Genomic DNA, 14,923 nt, shown 5'->3' on the forward strand with positions numbered 1-14,923 from the left:
GTTAAAACCATGTCTTATTCATCTTCAAATATTTCCAATAGCAGACAAGATGCCTTTCTCAAAGTAGGTTACTATCACATGTGTAATGCTTCCCCAACTGTTGAATTTTAAAGGAAAAAAGAAAATCATGAACCATTCCAAGGTTCCAGGGTCAGATCTCAAATACCAAAGTATTCAGGAGCATGGAGAAGTGGTTAAACGTCTCATATGAGTTCCTTGGAAGAAGAGGAACCACTTAGCAGGCCAAGCAAATCCTCACAAGTCCTGGCCACAAAGCAAAGCTTTTAGAGGCTTGAGTTCAAAACCCTGCCTGGCAAATAAAGTCCCAGAAAGTCATATCAATCTTTGGGATTGGACGATAAAGTACTTAAAATAAATGATAAAAGTTCATGAAGTGTTTCTAAGGCTGATGGTTATTGGGGGAAAATTGGAGTGACTGCCATTGGGTACAGGTTTCTTCTTGGGATAATGAAAACATTCTTAAATTGTGGTGATGGTAACACAACTGGATCTACCAAAAAAATCACTGAATATTACATTTTAAATGGGTAAACTGTACAGTATTGATTTTGTCTCAATAAAGATGTTATTTTTAAAGACGTACCTCAAGTAAAGGAGGACACTTGGAAAACAACCAGGTTAGAGTCTAGGGTAGTCTGACCCTCCTAGGAGAGTCAGAGCCACAGCAGTACAACTACCCCGCCAGCCACCACCATGTAAAAGCCGCAGGCATTGGGGTGGGGAGGAGCTACTTAGCAAGCTCTGATTGCTTTGGCCATGAGGATGAGCAACACCAGGGGTTCCATATATAGCTCAATGCTTCTCAAAGTGTAATCCCTGGACCAGCAGTATCAGTAGAACCTGCGAACTTAGAAATGCCAGTGCTTGGGCCCTACCTTAGACCTACTGAAGCAGAAACTCTGGAGGTGGGGCCCAGCAACCTGTGTTTTAATAAGCCCTCCAGTAGATTCTAAAACACTCTGAAGTTTGAGAACCACCACACAGTTTAATTCTTAAGGGCACAGACTATGGAGCCAGACTGTAAATTTGAATTCTGCCTTGTCCTCTTTCTTGCTATGTGTCCTTCAGCAAATTACCAAACCTCTGTGCGTTAGTTTCCTATATATGAAATGGGAGAAACAACTACACCTATGTATCATAGGGTTATTATGAGGATTAGATGAGTTAATTTATGACAAGGACTTAAATCAGTGTCTATTACATAATAGAGTGCATGATAAAGGTACATAATAGGTATGTAATAAAGTCAATAAATATTTGCTTTAAAATTTTTTTAATATTCAGATTTGGTGTTGGTCTCATGTACTTTCACCCTTGGTAGGCCAAACTAGCATAAAGTTGAGGCAGGTTAGCAGAATCAAAGCACAAGAGAGAATCCCACAAAATGGGCAAGCTGTCTTGTAGCTGTGTCAGCAGACCACCTCTGCAACATACACACACACACACACACACACACACACACTCTCTCTCTCTCTCTCTCTCTCTAAGCACAAAAGAAGACCACAACACTCTTCAGCTTCCCTGAGGAAAAGAAAGAACTTCTACTTGTATGACAGAGCAGGGAGGATAAAATGTTCTACATAAAAGTGGCAAAATAAATCAATTCCAATAACAGTCTTTTAATCCTCTGATCCCCGAGAGGAAAAAAGGAAGTGAACAACGTCAAGTATTCCAATCACAGCCATTAACAAGCAGCTTTTAACAGAAACTGGATAAACCACCTTCTCTTGTCCCATAAATTCAGAGGGATTAGGTTTTCTGCCACCTTGAGGACTCCCAGTCATGACCTTTCAAACTTAGAATGGCAAGATCTTTGCACTTTACAAACCCAGGTTTGCACAATTAACTGGAGTCAATCCCATTTTCCAAGGTACCTATTTCTCTCTCAAATTGTGACTAAACTGAAGCTTTTGAAGCTTAGGGGCCTAGACTTCTAAGAAGCTCCACTGCCTGGAGTTGCAAAGGACACCTTTGTGCTACAAGAGCATAAACTTTATGTGGATTAACTGCGTGTGCTCATTAAACCAACTTTGAAAATACATAAATGTAGGAAGAAGAAACCAATACAGCCCAATACTAATTCCCAAAGATAACCATTGTTAACATTTCAGTGTATTTCCTTTCTTTTTCAATACACAGGTGGTTTCTGTTGGAACTTCACATAAGCCTTTTCCTAAAATTCCCATAACTTTTTAGAACATCACTTTTAATGATATGTAATGCTCCATTATGTGGGCACATAATTACTGTAATCCTGTGCCACTTATCAATTTATCACCTCTCAGCTCCAAGTCTCTCCTGCTTTGCCCTGCTTTCTGATACTGGGGAGGAACCCTGTAGTCACTGGTCTTATGTAGCTATTGAGCACTTGAAATGTGGCCAATATGACTTGAGATGTGTAAGTATAAAATGCACACCAGACTTTGAAGTACCAATGTACAGTTTGTACTAACTGTACGTTAGTGCAAAAACATAAAATATCAATAATTGTATGTTGATTACATATTGAATATTTTAAATATATTGGGCTAAATAAAATATATTATTAAAATTAAGGCAACAAAAACATAAATAAGTTGGACTGCATTAAAATGTAAAACATGTGTGCAAAAGACACAACAGAGTAAAAAGATATCACATGAAACAGAAGAAAATGTTTCCAAATCATGTATCTGATAAAGGGTTAATGTCCAGACTATATAAGAACTACAGCTCAACAACAAAAAAGCCAAATAAACCAATTTAAAAATGGGCAAAAGACTTGCGTAGACATTTCTCCAAAGAAGATATTCAAATGGACAGGAGGCATATGAAAAGATGCTCAATATCACTCATCATTAGGGAAATACAAATCAAGACTATAATGAGATGCCACTTTACATCCATTAGGATGGCCACTATTAAAAATCAGAAAAGACCAAGTGCTGGCAAGGATGTGGAGAAATTGGAACCCATGTGCACTGTTGGTGGGAATGTAAAATGATGCATTTGCTATGGAAAACAGTATGGTGGTTTCTCAAAAAATTGAAAATAGAATTACTCTATGATCCAGCAATTCTACTTCTGGGTATATAACCCAAATAACTGAAAGCAGGGTCTTAAAGAGATACTTGTACACCTATGTTCACAGCGGCATTATTCAGAATAGCCAAAAGGCAGAAGCAACCAGCCAATCCACTGACATATGAATGTATACACAAAATATGCTACCTACAGACAGTGAAATATTAGCCTTTAAAAGGAGGAAATTCCGGCACCTGCTATGACAAAGATGAACCTTGAGGACATTACGCTAAGTGAAATAAGCCCATTATGAAAAAAAAAATACTGTATAATTCCACTTATATGAGATACCTAGAGTAATCAAATTCATTGAAATAATGAGAATGGTGGTTATCTGGTGTTATAAGGAAAGAAGAAAAGGAAGTTGTTGTTTAACGGGTGTAGAGTTTCAGATCTGCAAGATGAAAAAGTTCTGAAGTTCGGTTTGCACAACTACTGAACTGTACATTGAAAAATGGTTAAGATGGTAAATTTTATGTTATATCTTACCCAAATTTAAAAATTAGTATCACCCAGTTATTTTTAGCTTTTTAATGTGACTAATAGAAATTCTGAAATTACATATGTGGCTTGCATTATATTTCCATTGGACTGAGCTGCTCTGAACATTTCCCCATTGCCAGCTGGCACAACATTGGGTCCTGTCAGTAGAGGGTGCTGAAAGGAAAAGCTTCTCTTTCTGGTTCAAGTGCTTTTGTTCTTACTTCTATGGCACAGCAGGCAACTTCCTGGCCAATGGGACATGGGAGACCCAGCGGCATACACCCCTCCATCCGGTTTTGCTGGCGCCCCAGTGGACAGCTTCCTGCTTACCAGCCCTGTCCTGTGGTGCTCCAGTGACTTCTCTACCATCCAGGGGGTCCCAGCCACTGACTCTGCAAGGAGATCTGAGTCTCAGCTTTGGGGGACCCCTTCCTAGTTTATTTTTCCTTGGACACTCTCACTCAGCTCTAGGGACACAGGCTGCTTCTCTTTTATTCTTTAAAGTTCTTTTTACCCATCTTAGTAGTTTTTATTTACTAGTTAATGATTCTTCACACTAAATTTTCCATTCAAATTACAGGTATGATTTCTGTCTCCTGATTGGATCCTATTGGATACTATTAGTAATGAAAAAAGTTGCTGAAAAAGTGTCTCAAGGCTTTGAGCAGTTGAGACACGTCTTCCATTTCCCACTGTTCTTCTCAGGTTCTATCTCCCCTCCTCCCCTATTTTCAATTCCCTAAAAGCAGAAATGTATGTTTTTCATTGTGTTACTACCACCCTGGGATTATCATTCAGGGAGCACATTAAGAACTGAAATTAGTAAGTCAATCAAGAGCTATGTCTTCTACCATTCATTCAACAAACATTTATGTACTTAGCTCCTATCAGGTGAGGGCAATATACTGGGTGTGGGACAGAGGGTGGTTGAGAATTTGAAAAAGAAAAGCCACACAGAGAAAAGAAACAGGAACAGGTGAAACAGAAACTCAGGCTTCAAGCACCTAACAACCTAGCAAATAGAAATAAAGGATGATACAATTCACTATAATGTAATATTTAAGAATATAAAATAAGCAAATAGTTAATTAAAAATAAAAGAGGCAGATATACCATTCTGGGTACCCTAATTGGCCATAGAAAAACATGTAAAGAAAACAAAAAGAAGTTTCTGCAACACTCTGTCCTCCTCAGGGTTTTTCCTTACTCCAGGGTTTCTTTTCCTCTCTCCCCTGCAGACATCTAACCAGTATCTTACTAAGCAAGAGTTGTGTTCTCAGGAGCAATCCTAGATGTTGTATCTGCATGCTGCACAGGCCTCGTTCCTATTCTCATGCTTGCCTCTGCCTCCTTCCTGAGCCACAGCCAAGCAGCACATTACTAGGACAATCCTAAACAGCCAGTCAGCTCTACTTCACCTGTTAGGATCACGGTCCCAGACTCCAACTTCATCCCAACTTCCACAATGAACACAGGATTAAGATATTACCTGCTCCCAGGGAAATTTTAGTTTCAGAATTTCCATTTAGTTTGTTTTAAGAGACTCTACTTTTCTGGCAAATGTCTCCATCTTATTATCTATTTCTTTCAATGTATTAATCACAGTTATTTAAAAGTCTGTGTCTAATATAATTGCAAGTTAAGAAGGTCCTATGTGATTCTAATTCTCCTGTGTAGTTTTTCTCTAGTTTTACAGTCATTTGGTTTTACCATCTTAAGCATTTGGTAATGTTTTATTGACTGCTAGACATTGTATTTGAAAAATGATAGCATTAATTTGAGGGTCTGAATGATGTTATCTTCTTCCAGAGAGTATTTATATTTGCTTTTGGCAGGCAGCTGGGGTAGAGAAAAGGAACCTCGCTCCATTTGAGTAAGTTAGAAGGTAAGTGTCAGCCTTGCTGGGTGCTGGTCTATTGCCAGTTTGCCCTTACTCCCAAGAGAAACCTTTTGCGGGTCCAAACTGAAAGCCTGGGGTGTTCACCAGGCCCCTTCTTCTTAGCAAGTCTTGAACTCCTATTCTCTCTCCTCAGTTCTGAGAGACTGTTGAAAACTCGGGCACCTAATTTAGCTTCTTTGCTGCCACTTACAAACTGGCAAATACCTGGAGGGAAAAGTGGCATCTGATGGCGCACTTCTCTTCATTTCCCTCATCTCCACCATTGTGGCCTTTCTAGGCATCAACGCCGTGGTATTCTCCAAGCAGTTTATATTATTTCTATTTACACCCACAGTAAACATATATGCTTTTCTGGTATTCACAGTGGAAGGATTAGCATAATACAAACGAGTCTGACAAAATCAGAAGAAACTCAAGAAAAAAATTACTGATGGTATATCCGAGCTTCTCAATCTAACCTCTATGCTTTTTCTCCTTCACTTTCCAGCCTTTTATCTCTCCGTGCTTCCTCGCTTCTGCTCTTCAATTCACGACCTCTTCAGCTATGTCGGTTTCTTCTACTGTTGACTTCATTACTTGCTCCCTGCCTCAGTCCTATATTTTTCATTTCAGAGATTTCCAATTGGATCTTTTTCATATTGGCCTATTATTTAACAACCTTCTATTTTCATTTAAGAAATGCTCCTGTCTTTCTCTGATACTGTAAATATATACACTTTTCAAACTTCAGACTGCTCCCTGGTTTCTCTTTTCTAGGGTTTGGATTACATTGTTTGACAGGTCTTCCACCTGTCTCTCATAGTGGTGGTTTTCCATGAGTGCAGAAATTTGTTTGCAAATTGTTCTTGCATAGGAGGGTTTTTTTCTCCTTATTTGCCCCTCATAGCCCCTGAAATAATGATTGAGCCTTGACCAATAGGATACACAACTCTGAACAAGGTTCCAAAGTAAGCTTTCAGGATTTTCTCTAGAATGGACAGCAAAACATAAGATATCTGTGTGCTGCACAGTTGTGGGTCCTATTCTCACACCTACCTCTGCTTCCTTCCTGGGTCACGGGAGAGCTACCCGCCACAAACTACAACCATGAGTGATCAGGTTCCACTCAACCGGCAAGGAGTGTGGCCCCAACCCGAGTCCACACAGGAGGGTGGTTCTGATCTCCTGTCATGTGCTAAGTGCACTGAAGGGAGATCTTAAAGTCTGGGCCATCAATACCCATTCTTAGTTTCTAAGATTTCCTTCTTGTTTTTTAATTCAGTTATAATATTTTAAAAATTGTTTCTATGTGTTTGGAACACAGGAAAAAATTCTGAATGTGCTTACTGTACTTTATTCACAAGTCCACCAGGAAATGTTAATATGGCCCTCTTAAATACTAAAAATGCTCATACATGTGAAAAATTTATGATTACATTTTTATATATAGAAATAGATTAAACAACATCAATGCACAGCGGGGAAAGACTGGAAGAATCTACTCTATGAATATTAATAGAGATAACTGTGTAATGTTGGAATTAAGGGTGATAATTTTTTTAGCCTGAACATTTTGAACACATTTTCTATAATCATGTATTAATCATTATCCAGGATACTTTTCTTTCTTAAAATTTACAACTCAAAGGAGAATGAATGGTGCAGTTTCATTTCAGGTAGTATGATGGCCTGTATATTCTTCCCTGTCCCCTTAGACAAACTGGCCTTCCAGGGATTAAAAAAAAAAAAAGAAAAAAGTCACTAGTATACTGAAGAAAGAAGAGTTAAGAACAGAGTCCAAAGCCTGTCATCAAAGATATATTAAAGAGGGAAGAATTTCAGAGCTCCCTGAAGGCAAAGCTAGCTTAGAAAGACACAATGTGCTAATGGGAATATTTACCACTTGTTCTCTAACTAGCAGCAGAGCTTAGGAAGAAATACAGTCTAAGAAGGGAAAGTGAGCTGAATTGGCCTACATACAGGTGAAAGTAAATATTCAGAAAAACTAACGATTAAAAGTTAGTAAAGCCTTCAATAGAACATCCACAGAAAAGCCTTCCCGATGCCCCCAAATTAAATCAGGTTACACTGTTAGGGTCCCATTACAATCCTTACTAATGCTTCATTGCACTTACCACAATTTGCAAGTTCACAGTTATTGTTGTAATGTTTAGTATTTAGATGCTAATATTAAGTATTACTAAATAAATACTAAGTAAGTAAATATTAAGTATTTAGATGTTAGGTTTAGTATTTACAGCTGCCCCACAATACCAGCCTAAGGAACGTGTTGTTTTGCTCAAGGCTAAATCCCCAGAGCCTAGCACCATAGCAGGTAATCAATAAACATTTCTTTTCTTTTTCTTTTCTTTCTTTCTTTCTTTTTCTTTTTTCTTTTTTTTTTTTTTTTTTTTTTTGAGATGGAGGCTGGAGTGCAATGGTGCAATCTCAGGTCACTGCCACCTCCACCTCCCAGGTTCAAGTGATTCTCCTGCCTCAGCCTCCCAAGTAGCTGGGATTACAGGCATGCACCACCATGCCCAGCTAATTTTGTATTTTTAGTAGAGACAGGGTTTCTCCATGTTGATCAGGCTGGTCTTGAACTCCCGACCTCAGGTGATCCGCCCACCTCAGCCTCCCAAAGTGCTGGGATTACAGGCATGAGCCACCATGCCTGGCCAATAAACATTCCTTGAATGTTGAATACAAGCAAAATATTTTTATCTTGCTTTCGTTTCTCTATAACATTCCTTGTTTCTAAACATAAAATAAATTTAATTTGTTAAAATAATTTCATGCTATGAAAAATAATTTGAGCTATTAGTATTCTGTAGCTAAAGTAGAAGTGACTATAGGGTCTATTCTATCCTAGTGACACCATCAGTAATCTAAGGATTGTGCCAGTGGTGAAGGCAGAGAACATGGGAGGACTTCACAAGCCTCTCGGAGACTTGATCCCAAAACTTCCCACCCATTTAAGTGAACACAACAGCAGAGGTTAGCAAACTGACAGCCTTACCTGGATTAGCTGCATCTGTGACAGAGAGAAACTTTAAGGAAATGGATCGTGGGACAACATTGATTATTTATGAGGTCCCTGCAGGCACTTTAACCCTCTTTGGAAGACGGAAAGCATGATTCATAAACATTCAAAAAACAGTCCCACAAATACTCACTTTATCGTCCTTTACACAACCTACCTGAAGAGTGAGGTGCTGTGCACTGTGGATACTACTGTACCCATCTTACAGGCAGGAAACTGAGGCTCAGGAAGGTGAGTGATGCTCTTAGAGACACAGCAGGGCTGGGGCAATCTTCTGTGGTGGAAGGTGTCCTGGTCTAGGGAATAGGAGCATTGAAGGGAGTGTGGGAAGAGGCAGTGTAGACAGAAGGCACACTGCCCCACAACTAGCCATGGTTTGTGTGGTGACAACGGTCCAGGCCTTCAGGAAAGGTGAGAGCTACCCAAAACTCATGAATAAGTCATAAGGAGAGTGACCTCATAACCCTACCCTAGGAGGGCTCTGCTCAGAGATGACGGAAGTTTGTGCTGACACATCACTGCAGGCTCACAATAGGCCCCAAATTAAATGGTTTGACTTCAAGGAGAAGTATGTGGGGTGGTGAAAAGTGGCAAATATCACCTTCAGGACTTCTGAGACTCAGACACGTCACTGGAAAGAGAATAGTTGCCAAGAAGAAAGCTCATTAGAACCTTATTTTTACTGAGATGCTTCTTTTTGAATGCTCACTTCTTTGCTTGTTTAAGACTTCCCAGGGGCCCTGCTTTTACTGGCTGAGTTGCTCACTGATCCACGAGCCCCCAGCCCATCTCTGATAAGGCAGCGACCCTCAGGACGTGGGGTCTCATCCTGGAAACAACATCAGTGCTAGCCAAAATCAATGGGGAAGATGCTGGTCAATTCTCCTGGGAACAAAGACGGGCAATACATGTCCTCTCTAACTTCTCTCCTCTCCTGCCCTAAGTTACTCTGGATAAAATCAGGCTCAGGGGATGAGTCTGTAGCATTTCCTCTGTCTTCTTGTTCAGTACAATTTTTCACTTTTATTTCATGTTTAATTTTTTAAAGTAAAGCTTTCCATCAGAAGACATGTTACTCTTAGTGCCACAGCTACCTGCATCCAACCTGGCACTTGTCTTTCTATGTGACCTTTCTCTTGACCCCCAGGGTTCCAATTCTAAGCCTCTGCACCTATAAAGCTCAACCACCTCGAACATCAAATAATGTCCTAAGTTTCCATTGCCAACTTTTGGTTTCCTCTGTCAAAAAAGTTTATTGTTCTAACCAAGGTAATGAAGTAATGAAGGTTCATTACCAAATGGAGAATTATGAATATCAGAAGCAGTGAGAAACTGCCAGAATATATTTCAATCCTGGAAAAAAATAAGTGCCTTGAATAAAGAAGCAGGCAATAAATGTGCTGAATGAATGAATGGTCTCAAAAACTCATTTCTCTCCTTGTTTCCTAAGTGGATCCCTGACCTGTACAAAAGTTCTGTGTTTTTTGTTTTTTTTCTGTCCCCAGAACACTCTGATATCTGGAATGAAAAGTGTTAGGACTGCAAAATTTGTTAATTACAAGTTAATGACTCTACAGCCTTTAAACCTGTGAATGCAAAGTGCCACCCAGTACAAATTAAAATCAGTATTTACATAAACTTCCCAAAGTGAACTGGAGAGTGCCCTTAGCAGAGTGACTCTGGCAGCAAATGTGTTATCCACGATCCACGCGCGGTATCCAGGCACAAGTGAAAGGTGCCATTTTGATTCAAAACTAAATTTTTTATATATTTATATATATATATATATATATACACACACACACACACATATGCATACATGTATTATCATGTATACTACTGAAATACTTATCTTGACTTTGTCATCTTAGGCTTCCTTTTGGCTTTTTCCTTCAAATAGACTAAACTGCCATTATGGGTAGCAGGTATTCTGAACTGCAAGGCACAGACTTTGAATTTTTAATAATTTCCTATAATCTCTACCTACAAAACCACAGCTGTTAAAACAGGTGAACTGAACAGCAGATGATTCAGAGAGAAAATATTTTATGTAAACAAGGATAAGCCCAATTAAACTTTTTTCTCACAAATAGTTTAACCCCCGATCTTAACCTCAGATTTCTTAAAGCTTTTTCTACATCCTGACCTTGGAGCCCCAACCAATTTCAGACATTCCTCCAAGCATTAAGCTCAGCTTGACCTCAGAAGCCTTTCTGCCAGCCTGTCCTTAATTATCACAGAGCTCCACCACTCCACCCCTACATAATTTTTAGCAATATACAATCTATTCTATAGCTGCTTTCAAATAATCTCAGGAATGTTCTTAGTTGTTTTCTTGTCCTCAACTGAGTTTCTCTGCTTTTTCAACACAAGACCAAAAAACAAACAAACAAAACAAAACAAACCCACAAAAGCTTGGGGAGGGAGGGAGGTCTATAAACTGTACCTCTAAGAGGAGAAAATTCTGTAACTAGATTCTCTCCATTCTAAAGAAGGTATTTTTTCACTTGACTCTTACATGTAATAAGAATAATCTCAACTATCTTGGATATAATTTCGGAAACATTTTCTTAAAGATTACATACACTTTGCACTCAACATCCTGAATAAAATGTTAAAGTCTTTGAACAAAAAGCTAAGGCTGCATTACGACCAATAAATAAGCTAAAGTGACCACAGGTGGGTTTATACATGGCTCTCCAATGACAACATGGTAAAAGAATAGTGTGATCTGTATGTAAATACTCACAACTGTCACACCCATTTGCTTCCGTTCTCTCGACCTAATCAGCACACGTGATCTTAACCTCACCCCCCCAAGGAACGCAAATATCCATGCTTAGAAGTGGATGTAATGTTTCTCTTTTCATTTTCATTTCAGTAGTTTCATGCCTTTTCAGAATCATGCAAAAAATGCTCTCATCATGGCCAATATAAAACGTAAGTCCCCAGAAAGGTAAAACATAGTACAACTTCATAACCAACCAACAAAAGCAAATGTAACAGGCCGCCTGTGTGTGGGCATGTGCCTGTATGGGTTATGAACTAAACTGAGTAGTAATGACAGTTGAGGCAGATTTAGCATCAAATAATTTGCATTAAATATTATCAAAGTAAAAAAGCAAAACAAACAAACAAAAAAACTCTGCTTATAAAAGATGCACCAGTATGCATCTTCTGTACACAAATGATGATAATCTCAGAGGTGTCAATACCACTTAACAGTCCTCACACTGCAAAGGATCCTGACAATGCAGGGGCACCCAAGTCCATAATGAGCTCTTTAATTAACATCAGTCAAGTGAAAGCTCTCTGAAACATCTGCCTGTGCTCAAGGAAGAAATTTATGATACTAGCCATGATTAGACATTATATACTGCATTGTATATAACAGTGCTGTGCTCCTTGTATACTGCCATGCTCAATAACGTGGCTTAAGTTGAACATTAACCACGTGCATTCAAGCTGTCACGTATTGCTGCAGGAAGTAAGGCTTGGTGAAACTTTTTGAAGAGTAGTTTGATATGACCTAACGAAATTGGCACAACCTCCAATTCCACTATTCCACAGCTAGGAATAAGACCTGTAAAAATCCAGAGAGATGAAGGAGAGAAATAGAAGCGAAATTCATTGCAATATTGCAACACTTTTTATTCACCTCAACATTTTTTTATAATGGCAAATAATGGGATAATAATATTCAATGGGAGAATGATTAATTTAAATCTATATAACAAAACATTATGAGGCCATTAAAAAGAAATGGAGTACAGGTGTCTGCATATATTGACCTGAAAGGACATATTTGATTTATCATTGAGTAAAAAGCAAGCAAGCCATAGAAATGTATATAGTATGATCCCTATTTTTTGTTTTAAAAAGTAGCTGACATTTACTGAATGCTTACATTCCAAATACTATGTTAAATGTTGAGAAAGGTTTTTACGTTTAGTATTTACTAACAGTCCTATGAGTTATTTAATATCCTCCATTTGAAAATTAGGGAAAGTGAAGCTTAGAGAAGTTTAGTAATTTGCCTTAGTCAAAAAGCTAGTGAGTTAGAGAGCCAGGCTTTGAACCCAGACACCATGGTCTTAACCCGTGTGTGTGTGTGTGTGTGTGTGTGTGTGTGTGTGTGTCTGTTGCATTAAAAAAGAAACTGAGGGAACCCGTGTGTGTGTGTGTGTGAGACACATTAAAAAAAGAAATGAGAGATTACCCAAAGTGCTAATGGTGAAAAACTCTGTAGAAAGGGAGAATGACTGTAACTGCTTCTAAACAATTTGGATTTTTCTATTCTAGCAAAAGATTCTAGTTGTAATTTAAAAAGGAGAAAGACAGTAAGATAGGCAGAAAGAAAGGTAGAAAGAAAATCAGCAAGTCTTCAATGCGAATTCCTGAGTAGGTTAACACCATGCAGTCAGCTTAACCAGCACCTCAAAAATGTGTTTAAAAATAGTGTGTGGGCCAGGCGCGGTGGCTCACACCTGTAATCCCAGCACTTTGGGAGGCTGAGGCGGGTGGATCAGGAGGTCAAGAGATCAAGGCCATCCTGGCCAATATGGTAAAAACCCCCTGTCTCTACTAAAAATATAAAAATTAGTAGGCTTGGTGGTGCATGCCTGTAATCCCAGCTACACAAGAGGCTGAGGCAGGAGAATCACTTGAACCCGGGAGGTGGAGGTTGCAGTGAGCCAAGATCACGCCACTGCACTCCAGGATGGCGACAGAGTGAGACTCTGTCTCTAAAAAAATAAAAATAAAAATAATGTGTAAAGGATTTTTTAATTTGTTTTTCAGAATACAGCTCCAATCATTAGTCAACAAATCCTGGATAGTAAAACTCATCATCTAACGAACATATTTATACGGTGGATCATATCAACTTCTTTTTCCCATTTGGCCCAAAGATTCCACGAGCATATGCAAAAACAAAAACAAAAGCTCATGTGTGAAATGTCAGGGAGCCCTTGGGATGAGGCTATGGAGACAGCATAGGTTTGCTTGATGAGGGTAGCAAAGTATGAGAACTTAAAGCCAGAGTGGACAGCAACAGCCACAGCAACACAGGAAGACCTGTTAAAGCATCCATCTGACAAAAGCCAGGGATCAAACGAACAGCAGGCCTAGAAATGCTGCAGATCCCACATGGGAGACTCCAAGTCTAGATTGCAATTTGGGCATTTTATAAAGGAGAAAATTTATAAATGAGAAAATTCATTTTTAGCAGCAGCACTTTCATGAGTCTGGCTGGGCCATGTGGAGGCATGGGTCCAACATGCACTCTGGACACTTGTGCTCCCCGGACACTGTACATCCGCCTCCCTCTCCCACTGAAATGTTTACTCTCTGTGGCAGAAACCGAGACCCATGCATAGCACACAGCAGACACCCAGATTCTAGCCGAACCAAAATGAGAGAGGTAGTTACACAGAAGGAAGAAGCTTTACAGTTCCTGCAGCATTTCTCACTCCCATTCACGCGGGAAGAAGTTAGGCTGAGCATGGGGGCTCATACCTATAAGCCCAACTACTGGAGAGGATTGCATGAGGCCAGGAGCTCGAGGCCAGCCTGGGTAACATAGTGGGACTCTACCTCTACTCAAACTTTTAAAATTAGTCGGGTATGATGGTGTTCATCTATAGTACTAGCTACCCAGGAGGCTGAGGTCAGGGGGATCCCTTGAACCCTAGAGTTTGAGGTTGCACTGAGCTATGATCATGCCACTGCACTCCAGCCTGAGTGACAGAGTGAGACCCTGTCTCAAAAATAAAAACCACACAGACAACATTAAAAAAAGAAATTATTGCATTTAATATGTCAATGTTTACTCTCTCCCAGGGGATACAAGTAGATAAAAGCTGCTTCCGGAAAGGTAAACTTACAGGCAACATTTTTCCAAGCCATCAATCTCTCAAAGAGCAGTGCTGCCAGACTAAGTCAAGAGAATTGCAGAATAAAGCCTAAAACCTAAAGCATAATTAATCCTAAAAGAGGACATTTCCTAGAAGGATGAAGGTTTTCAGGGTTGTTCTCCCTAGAACTCAGTCCATCCCACCAGGGGCAACAGCCACTTCAAAGATTAACATTGTCTCCAGCAGTTATTGTGAAAGAATAATTATCGTGCCCCATCTGTTTCCCTGATGATGCCAGCAACAGTAACCCTCTAAAAAGAAAAGAGACTTTTTGTGGGGCAGAGGGTCAGGGAAGGCAAGGGGAGACAGAGATGAAAAGATAAACAAAAAGCCAGGGCCCCAGCTCAGTAGAGGAACATGTAATACATGATAGCTGTTTAAAAAAGAAAGAGGCAGAAGGACCAGATTCGTGGGGCTTGGAGATGAAAGGAAGATGGAAACAGGAGCCTACCTGAGACCTAAAAACATATTCTGGGGTTTAAGTCTAGCTTCCCCTGTCCTTAGAGACGACTGCTACTA

At 39.6% G+C, this 14,923-nt stretch overlaps 1 protein-coding gene and 1 long non-coding RNA gene across 3 annotated transcripts in view; one reads left to right on the top strand and one right to left on the bottom strand.

Annotated features, from left to right (window-relative positions):
- The window catches only part of NOS1AP (nitric oxide synthase 1 adaptor protein), a 304,488-nt gene that overhangs the window by 134,331 nt on the left and 155,234 nt on the right, over positions 1 to 14,923 (bottom strand).
- LOC144329896 (uncharacterized) lies at positions 7,790 to 14,620 on the top strand. The gene is made up of 2 exons (XR_013395632.1): positions 7,790 to 7,922; positions 13,209 to 14,620. It is a non-coding gene; the product is annotated as an uncharacterized LOC144329896 (long non-coding RNA).

Source organism: Macaca mulatta, chromosome 1 (genome assembly GCF_049350105.2).
Source record: "Macaca mulatta isolate MMU2019108-1 chromosome 1, T2T-MMU8v2.0, whole genome shotgun sequence".
Lineage (NCBI taxonomy): Eukaryota > Metazoa > Chordata > Mammalia > Primates > Cercopithecidae > Macaca > Macaca mulatta.